The following is an 11,178-nucleotide window of genomic DNA, read 5'->3' as shown; positions in this document are numbered from 1 at the left end:
AAAGTTAATCTCTCACCATGCATTGATCAATATATCTCATATTGGAGTTTTCATTACCAATTCTCTGTGTTACGTTTACTTTCACTTTTGTGCAGAATTCATTCAAAGAAGAAAACTCAAGCAAAATGGGGAAGAAATCTAAGAAAACCACAACCGCTTCCGTTGCGTTAGCCACAGGACAAGCTGTCGCTGATCCCACAAACAAAAAGAAAGGATTGATTTCGGATACTACATGTTCTGGTCTCGGCAAAACTACTTGGCAAAGTACCTACAACTTGATTGAAGCCCAAGAACCTGAAGTGACAACAGTACAAGCTACTGCAGATTCAACTCGAAAATATGATGGCACTCTAAAGGACTTAGCTGACTCCTTCCTTCATCGGATAGCAGCTAGGGAACAAATTCTTCCATATACAGATGTAGTGCGGTGGGCAATTGAGGAAATCCCAATCATGGATAGAACCTTCAGCACCAGAGACGGGAGAATTTTCGGGTCATTCAAGGCTGATGATCTAAGGCAAATGTATCATTTGCCTGAGCCAGAGAAGACATACAATAAGGCGTTCCTGGAAAAATTCTGAAACGAGAACGAAGTTGAATTCGAACCCATCCGGGATTGGAGACAAAATCCGGCAAAGCACAAACATGAATCTTCTGGTAAGTACTCGGTTGATTCCTTGGCTTCTCCTTATTGCTACGCTGGAATAATGATGTGTAGATTGTGGGGACTGCACGACTCTTCTAATTTCACTATAGAAATGGTTCCCTTAATGGAAGCGGCATGCAACAGTATAATAATGGATTGGGCCACTATTCTCTCAGATAAACTAGCCACAACTGTTCTTGAGTTTAGGAATAAGCCCCGCATTTCTGAAAGGATGATTCCCCCATTCTATTACAGTGCCTATATTTTAGATACCTTGTGTTTTAATTATGAATTTCCCGTGCTCAGCTGGAGGTGGACGCCACAAGACCCCATGCCTGTTCACATATACCATCAGAAATTATGGAAATCCTCTTATAATCACCATTTGTACCAAGTCTGCAATGGCTTTATGTTGCCTATTTATTATTCTATTTTTGATAAACCTGTTCCCAAGATTTCCTACCAAGCTGGAATTGACTTAATAGCAGTAGGGAGATGGTTCGGGGAGGAGAAGTTCACTTATATAAGAGTTTTCGGTAGCCAAGCCGAACCTCATGTCCTCCCTTTATACATACCTGATAAACTGCTGGCAAGGGAAATCGCTTACTAGATCATTGCTGAGAGTGTTACACAGACTCTCAAGAAAAATAAGAAGCAGGGCTAGCCCTCTTTTCCTTTGAGATGCGGTGTCTATACCTTGCATGATCTCAAACATGCAGAAAAAGAAGCTACAAAGATTAAATCATTAACTCTAGCAACTCTCCCTAATAGGTAATTTGATCCAAGAAAAGTTGCCTATAATGCACTAGAGCAGGCCAAATTGTCAAAATTTGATCATAAAGAAGATATGTTTGATGACCTGTTCTCCTCCGCTGAGTCAATAATGCAGGTTAAGGCATTTGCTAGAATGAAATATCAAGATGAAGGGTTGGTTGAATTTAATAGACTTAGAGAACAGAGGTTGCAAACTCTGCCTCTAGATCTATTAGCAACAACCCCAACAACATCGACAAGCGAGCCTGAACGACAACAGTCAAAGGAACCTCCAGTTACAACGACAGAACAAGAAAAGCCACAGGAGGAAAATCAGCAGAAGAAAGAGCAGGAAAATCAGCAGAAGAAAGAGCATGAAAAAGTGCGGGAGGAGACCCAGATGAAAGAACAGAAACAGACCACCACTGAAGTAAACGTGGATACTCATATTGACCCAAAATTGCTCCAGGAATGGCGGAAATTTGATTCCATTATCAGTGGTCTGGAATATTCAAAGGACACTGAAACTTCAAAGGAAACAGACACACAGGAAATCACTTCACCACAGGTTCTAAGTGGAACCAGCGGCCCACCCATTGCAAAAGAGGTAGAGATAATACCAAAGGACCCCTTCGACCAAATCATTTTGCAGGTAGAAGAGATTCCTCCCTTGGATGTCTTCTACAGCCCAAGACATAAAGCTGTAGTAAAAAGACAGAGGAAGAGAAGAAGGCCCGATCAACCTTCCCTTTTCCCAGAACAGACGGTCACGGGCAATGTGGTTTGGAAGGAGGAATTTGACCCCTCCGATGACCTGACAAAACTGTCACAATATGCCGGAGCCTATTCGGCAGCAACAATAGATAAGGCATCGGAGGTGAGTCTTTTACTGAAAACAAAGGATCAGGAAATTTTCTTGTTACAGGCACAACTGACTGAAGCAAAGCAGAAAGCGGAGCAGGTAGAGCAGCAATTGTTGACGCAACAGCAATTAAACAATCAACTAACTCAACAATTGCAGGTAGAAAAACAAAGGATTGACCACAACGCAATCCAAAAGCAGAAAAAATTGTCAGAGGCCTTGGCGCAATTGAAGGCAGCGAATGAGAAAATGCTGAAATCAAAAGATGAGCAAATCGCTCAACTATCAGCACAGATTGAAAAGACAAAAGGCGTTCCACAAGTAGCTGAATTCAGAGCAGAAAAATAAATACTGCATTGATAGCCCAAATTAAGCTTCTATGTCAACAAATCGCCCAGGCAGAGCCACTATGTGAATTAACGGCATCCATAAGTAATAAAGTAGACAAGGCTAGGACTGAATTGGATCAAGCTGAAGAAACGATAGCTGCATTTCTCGACTGGCAAGATACTGATCAATGACAAGTGGTGAATTTACCAAGGATCTTAGAGTCACATAAAGATATACTCTTTACAGAATGGCAGTCCCAGCTAATGAAAGCAGAGAGGGCAGTTTCAAGATGCAAATCAACTTCAAGCAATTTAGTTGAATTAGTCAATAACACTCTCTACTTATCAAACATGATTTCCCAATGCACACCAGGAAAATTGACAACAATGAAAACATTGGAGCAATCATGTTATCCAGATTTAGAGGAAAAAGGAAGATTAATTGCTGGGATTAACAGTTTAACCTGGGACACCTATTGGTTCTTCTTGGTAAAACCACACACACACAGAGCCGCCCTCAAGTGCCTTACGGATGCAATCGGGTATATTACCCCCAATATTTAGGATGCCACCTATGCCGCCCAGCTCAGCTCTCGCCTCAACAGACCACCCGAAGTGGAGCCGATGCTTGCGATAAGTCAGCTCAGATTTAAAGGCAAACAACCTACTTGATGATTCATGCCGCCGACTGCCAGATTGCTGAAGAAAATAGGATCAAAATCAATTGATACCAATTAAGTAGGATTTCAGTTTTATAGATAGTTAGATTAATTAAGTATTTATAGACCCTTTCATTGTTTTGGAAAGGGTCGTAAAGTTTTGTACCTGACTTAAAGACTAAAGTTGCACTATTGTGCTTCAGCCATATTCTTTTATGAAACTGGACCAGTTATTCTAAATTTGACAAGGAAGCTTTTATGCAATTGTGCACTATTGTCTTTGTTTGAAAGTGTTTCTGCGTTGAAGGAAGAATCTCAAGTAGCGATTGATATTGGGAGTGTCTAGCAGCTCATATGGTACTTTTATCTATGTCTGAATTCATTCTTTTCGTATGAATTGTTATTTGATTATCTTTGCTATTATCGAATATATGTATGTGCGTTAACAGCAGTTCTGTATTCCTTCCACTATTAGATGTTTATGGTGTGCTTTTCTTTTTAATCATATATGTGTCGATGATATAAATGACAAGTGTAGTAATATTGCTTTAATCGCTTTTGCTTAACTATTTAAGCAAAGTAATCCTTGAATGCATTAATGTCCATGTCTGTTAGATGGAGTCATCTATATGCCTATCCATAGACATAGATCATCAAGCGCTACACTTCAAAGCACAATAGTTCCCGGGATAAGTAATAACTCTTTTATTTTTGCTGATAGATTTAGCTATTCGCCTATCATTAGATTAGTCAATCAATTATCCATTCATCCCGTTTATTCATTGCTGGGAAACTGGTCCCATTATCCCCAGTCAGAGCCACCATTCCAAACGGAAAAGGGGCTGTACTAAGGTCCGGACCGGGTGGTTATCCCCCAATGTTGTTGCAGCGATTTTCGAGGCATCAACAACTACCTACATAAATTTCTTTGAAATTTTGGGTGTTGGTAGTGCTTGGTGTCTTGAAATGTTGCGAAAAATGGGCATAGACAACTCATTATAAATTGGCTAAACTCATAACCCTTATAAGGGGTGCACCCTCCTCAGATCGATTTTGATATTTTCAGAAAGTACAACTTTGACCCAAGAGGGAGCATTATTTAAGAGATCTAAGCGATCAATGACACACTTATATTGGGCTGAAATGTTGGAAATAAAACTAATAGCATAAAGCTACTATGTTCAAATAATGTTTAGCGGGATGACACAAACCAAAGGATGAATTAAATAAATGATATAATCTAAAGTATCAAGCTAGCACATGTTACAATTTAAAAGCTACCTCAGACACCTTTTAATGGGGTTGAACCCAACTTTAGCTATTAACTTGAGATTCCTTAGAAGAAATATCAAACTCTTTTTTGATCTTTCTTTATGTCTATCCTCTACAATATGTTGTAACCTGGGTAGTTGCATTGCATTCACAATTTTGGTTTCTAGATGAAATGGGTAAAAGAACCTAATGCACCATTCAAAGCGCATTTAAGGTAAACTATTGGGTCTCACTCTCAAAATGAAATTAAATGAGATGTGATGAACCAAAGATAATTCTATTTGTAGTGGTGGTGAATTTGATGATTGGGGCATTTGATGGGTGGTTAACTGTGGAATCCTCTCCACACAGAGAGAGAAAAAAATTGAATCATTTAGGAGGCAATGTGATGGTCACTCTCATCGGGACTGCATATTTATCCTCCTCCTCTTCTGACCCAGATTGGTTGGGGATTTATAATCCTCCAAATTCCAAAAACAAACATTTCATAGGTTATATACTACTATCTTTATTTTTCCCAACCTGAATGAAGGAGGAGGGGTCATGCTATGTGGATCCTCCTCTCATCAATATGGGAAAGCTTTATGAGTTCCACGTTTTTTTATGGGACAAATCTGAGATATTGATTAGTCCTTAGATAAAAAAGGATCACAATCCCTTTCCCTCCACCACCCATTTTTTCTAGAAGGAAGCGACACCATTAATTTTCACAATCTCAATGGTCCAACTCAACCCCCCTGGTGTTCACCTCCAATCAAGATGAGATGTGTGTCATTTTCCTAAGAAGGGATGAGATAATGAGTTAAACCAGATATGAATACATAAGGGGAAGCTTGATAATAACCCTACACTTTTATTTTATTTTTTCTATATTATTTGGAGGGGCCCATTAGAGAGAAAAAATTGGTAGTATAAATTATTTATTTGGATTTTGATCAGGTAAATTTGATGCAACCACCTTAATTTCATGCAAAAGAGGCGCCTTAATCATGGAAATTTCCAGATCCAAATTCTTTTTTATTTTTAATGCCATTGGATGGTTCCAACTTCAAACAAGGAATTTCAAAGTTGAGAGAAGAAATCATTAAAATTCATTTCTTTGTTCCTAATAAAGAGTTGCAAGAAAGTTGTCCACAGGTTTTCATCCCTTTACCACAAAAATTAAGCCATTTGACAACCAATTATTCTTCCCTATTTGCTTTGAACTGTGGCGTTAATTTCAACTCTATATGCCGTTGATAACGAAGATTACAAAGTATGTTAAAATAAATGGTTTTATTTTGGTAATGCAAATACTTTCAATTAGCTTGTCTACAATCATGCCCTTCCTAGAATACAATATCAAAAGTCTCTTTTGTAAAATTATTAAAATATGACAACATCGTGCCCTTCCAGGATTGCAACATCAAATTTTTGTTGTGTCAAAAATGTCATATTAAAAAGGGGTGGAAGGAAGGGGAGGGATTTTAATAAATCATATGGATATTTGGAAATAAAGTTTGCTTGGGGGTTGGGTCAAAGATCGAACAACCTAACAAAGATGTATGGCCTTAAATTGGCCATAGAACATGAAATATTTTCCATTGTTCTCCTCGAGGAATCTCTCATCATAATCCATTATCCCCACTCAGGTTCCCTTCCTAAGAATAATCTACTTATCCTTATCCTTAGAAGAATCAACTGGTTACTTGAATATTTCACTCACAAGTCCTATTACCATATCATCAACAGGAAAAAAAAAGAGGCAGATGCTCAGGCCAACCTTGCCTGGCATCTGGAAGAAGGGAAAAGTGATGTCAATGACTCCCTTAGATGGAAGGAAATTCCATGATAATCGCATATGAGGAACATATCCCCTCTCTTCTAAATAGAATTTAAGATTTGTATAAGGCTTGGAACAATTTGGTTAACCTGCAAAGCAAAAACTATGGTATCAATCTCCCACACAAGATTTTGAATCAAGCCAGATTAGAGTACATTTAAATGATCATCAGGTGGCACTCTTAGCATGTCATACCATTCGATGTGGTAGGCTACATGAGTGAAGGCCTTGAGGACATTTATATGAGACATGTGCCATAGATTGACATAGGACTCCTTTCTTTTCTCATATCCAACTTTGTAACAGGGCTGATGGGATGTATATAGGGTAACCCTACGGATTAAGTCACAGTGCCATCTCCTGCAATGTGGGAGAAATTGTAACTCAATCCAACATTCATGGAGGATGACTTCAGCCTTATGTTGCAAGAAATAATGAATTATCGCATATATTGGAGTTCACTGGGGCAGGATTTCTAGAATTTTGTATGGAGGGATGGTATCAAATCCACCATATAATAATTTTGACGTCTCTCTACACTCATTCTTCCCTTAGGAAAAGGCAAGACATTGTATGGTTGTTTGTGAATTATGATCTCCTCTATTTTTATGTAAATGTGGGCTCAATTTGCACGAGAACATGTCTCTTGAACCAATTTCTCTCAAGAATAAAGTCTGGGAAGCTTCAATTTCTATTGTACAGGAAGTTGTTGAAAAATATAGGGTATTAGGATTAGGTGATTTCTCTTATAATGATAAATGATTGTGAATGATTTTTACTTATTTATATTAGGTTCTTCTCTTAACTTAAATTATTATAGTGTTCTTCTTCATCAAACAAATACCAAAGCATAAACAATGAGACTAGAGACACATAATGTACGTGATCAACCAGGGCCAAAGCCTCTCCAACTTGAGAGGAAAACCCAAATGAATTCTTCCTTGGAATAGAAAATTCAAGTGACTAATACCACGACCAAGGTCAAGACCCTTGACACAACAACCTCTCCAATACCAAGTCACAAGACCCTTCTTCACAACTTCTTCTTCTAGATTAAGTCAACGATGGTCAAACTAACTTCTAGCACTACTAACTTCAACTATTCTAGTGATTCAGCCTCCTCCAAAGCTTTGCAACTTTTAGCTACCTTAAATATCTGAAAAATCACATGTGTGGGATGTATTATGGACCTTTATGATGTGTTCCTCCTTCACTTGGCTTGAGAGTTTCTCCTTGCAACTTTGGCTAGAAAGATTGAAGGTTTGGTGACCTTTTACTTGGATTCTATAAGGGCTAGTGTAATCCTACTGCAGAAACCCTAGTTTCTGTCACACATGTGAGGAAGATGACCCAAAAATAGTTTCAAATTATTTCACTCTCCTTCCCTTTCGTCTTGCTAGTTATGTGGTTTCTCTCCTTGTGATTTTTCATTCTTCTTCTCTTGGCTTGATGCTTGACTGAATTGTCCTTCAAGTGATGTCTATTTGCTCTATATATAGTGGATTTTCTATGCGATAAAGGCCGACTTGACCTGATGCCTAGGCCGACATGCCATTCTGGAATCATCTTAATTTCCTTTTGTAGGTCGACTTCAAGGGGTACTTGTGAGAAGGTCTTGGAGGGTTTGTGACACAAATAACTTCTCTTTCTACAATGTATAATATGCCCAAATGGGTTTTAATCCTTGACATTGAATTTACTATATGTTATGACTTGATGACCAAATCTAATGGCTCACAATGAGAGTTTCAACTAAGATAAAATTCCTTGAGCATGAAACCCATGACTCAAGCATTACAAAATAATTTTATTTTCTTCTTTTCATCAATTACATAAAAATCGTGATTACATATGTCATTATGAAGACCTAACCTAGTTACAATTTTTAACACTCCCTCTTAACTAGGGAGGTATTCATAATCTACATAAGGTACTTGGACATTCTCAATCTGAAGAATTCTCATAAGAAGAGTCAGATTGGTAACCCATCTATATAGCATCTTATCATCCAACATTGTCACATTTTAAGGCCTTGACTAACAACTCTATCTCTCCACAAGATTAAAGCTCAATGTTGGAGAGACCAATGATGTATAGACACCCTCATCATTGTCTCTCTCGGAGCATACCCTACCCAGGTTCTTAGAGTGTACTATTCCACTAGGACTATTCTTATCGTGGATTCCCAGTCCTCAAAGAATACTGGTCCTCTATGAATACTCTTATCTTGGATTCCCTAACTCATCTTCAAAGAGTATTGGGTGCCAGATGTTTACCCAATCCTCCATTTTGTCTTCCCAAGTGAAGACAAGAATGATGTATATGTCTCTCTCTATCTCAACTTAGGGAGGACATACCCATTTCAATGAAGGAATGTACCCATTCCTATAAACAAGAATTTACTCAAGATTGCTCTTAACTAGGGACTTGAACAAGCTCCCTCTAGTCCAAGGACTTGCTTCCAATAACTCTTTAGGTGGAGATCATGGGATAACCAACTACTTGTAGAACTCCTTCCTTTGATGTCATGAATTTGTTCTTTGTTATAATGTCTAAATCTTTTAGGACTTTTTCATAGGGAATATACCATTCATCACTTTCATTTATGAGTCACATCAGTCATGTCATCATTCCTTTCATTGGAAATTGATTCATTAGTCCATACCTAGTCTTCCTTCATGCTTTGTTTCCATCTTCATGTCACGTTTCCTTAAGGACCTTTCATCTTGTCACATGAGCATCAATTGTAGAAGACTTCCATAGATTTTCCCTTAGCATCCCTACATAAGCCCATATAGATATTGTTAAAGAATAAGAGATGATCATTAAGTAAAAATTACCTTTTTGATGGTCTTTCATCATGACATATTCTTGTTTGTATCAACATCGTGCATACATATTGACACATATCCAAAAGATATATACTGTCAAGAGTCTCTTTCTTTTTCTAACTTCATCAAGGTCTTCATATATTTCATGGAGATATCATAGTAAAATATTTTAGTCCTTGGATGTTGATTTCTTTCTCCATAGTTGCATATTTCATGATCTCTTTCTTTCTTCACATTTCCTTTCTAGGAACTTTCAACTAGAGTTCCTACAAATATTGTCAACTACCTCATATTTCATATGAGGACATATTATGTTGATTTCATCTAGTCAATGTGTGACTCATGCCTTCTTGCATCCTTTCAAAGGAAGATATCCTTCCTTTTGATCATGCTCTCGAGGTAGAGCATTCATTCATTTTCCTGCAACCATATGACATGACTCTATTCTATCAAATACAAGCATACATACCTCATTTTATTTTTAGGTCATATAAACTTTCTTCAACAGTTTCCTTGATTGAAGGAACTCCAATCCCTTGATTTGCTTTTCTTATTTCGACATCATACCATCCAGTGTTGATAATATCAGTGATATTTCACAAAATATCGTGAATATTGCGATATTTTCAGGCAAACAATATTTCGATAGGTAAATATCATGATATTTCCAGATTTGAAAATATCATGTTATTTTGAAAATATTGGCTAAATATCATGATATTTTGAAAATATCGGCTAAATATCACAGTATTTTGAAAATATCGCCATATTTTGAAAATATCGTCCAAATATCATTATTGCTTTACATGTTTAAAAGTATGAAAAAAATTATTTTTTATGTTTGCCGATATTTTTTCCGATATTTCCGATAACATGTTTTCAGGACCCTCGCAGATATTTTGTTGAAACTGATATTTTCAACACTATTACCATCGTTCCATGGATTCCTACAAGTTGGAATTATTGATGAAAGACTTGCTTCCTTTTAATCAGTGAATCTTCGAATGAAGACTCTAACAGAGGATCTTGAGTATCCTTATCCAACAATTGTTTTCCCTTTGAATGATGTCTGATGAGCTTTGTACTAGATTCCCTTTTCTTCTTCTCATAAGTACCACTTATGTTTCTACTAAGGTTACCAACAGTTACATCCTTATGTAGGTGACTGGCATAGACTTATTATTTCATATATCTTCTATGCTTCTCTATGATGAGGTTATGAGCTCTTGCTTTTAATGCTCCTATGATGCCATGATGCATCCTATCATGGTCCTTAGATACTCATGATAGCCATATCTTACATCAGGAACTTTGAAACTTGAAAAGAACTAGGTGAGGAAGACTATCTCAATCATAGTAGAGATCTTTTACTTCCTCTTTCTTGGATTTCTTCTTCTCAACTTCCTCTACTTCTTCGGTGATATGGGCTTCTTCTCTTCCTCTTTTTTTATTGTCCTTCTTGATCTTAGGACAATCTCTTTTGTAATGCCCATATTCTTGACATCCATAGCATTAAGTTTTAGCCATTTTCTTCTTTTTCTGGGGACCAAAATTTTCAAACTTTCCTTTTCTTTTTTCCATTGTAGCATAAGCTTGATTTTGCTCATTTCATCCTACATCAGTTTTTGCCTTCAGTCTGGTTTCTTGAATCTTGCATAGTTACCATAGATCCTTGAATGGAGTAGCTTCCTTCTCCCCATAAATGCTTGATGTGAAGTTACCTGATTCCTTTGGTAGTGCATTCAGTACTATGGTGGTCATATCTTTGTCCAACATTATTTCTCCCAGATCTTGAAGTTGATCCCTCATTTCAGATATCCTCATAAAGTATGAGGCTATTCCTTCTTCATTTTATATCCTTAGCTTGTAGAGTCCTTTCCTTAATGAGATAACTTCTGCTGCAGTGCTTATGGAAAACAAATCTACCAATTTGTCATATATTTCTTTTGAAGTTTTGAGTTTAGATACATATGGAATGAGGGGATCCTTGATGGATTATATAAG

The 11,178-nt window shown here is 37.3% G+C and overlaps 1 pseudogene; it reads left to right on the top strand.

Moving 5' to 3' along the window:
• The first annotated feature begins 4,771 nt into the window (after positions 1 to 4,771).
• On the top strand, positions 4,772 to 5,327 carry LOC149192729 (putative inactive purple acid phosphatase 9; annotated as a pseudogene).
• Positions 5,328 to 11,178: the final 5,851 nt, after the last annotated feature.

Source organism: Pinus tabuliformis, chromosome 2_2 (assembly GCF_031772625.1).
Source record: "Pinus tabuliformis cultivar Carrire ecotype Pingquan chromosome 2_2, CPIR1, whole genome shotgun sequence".
Lineage (NCBI taxonomy): Eukaryota > Viridiplantae > Streptophyta > Pinopsida > Pinales > Pinaceae > Pinus > Pinus tabuliformis.
This window is presented reverse-complemented; position numbering and strand designations above follow the sequence as displayed.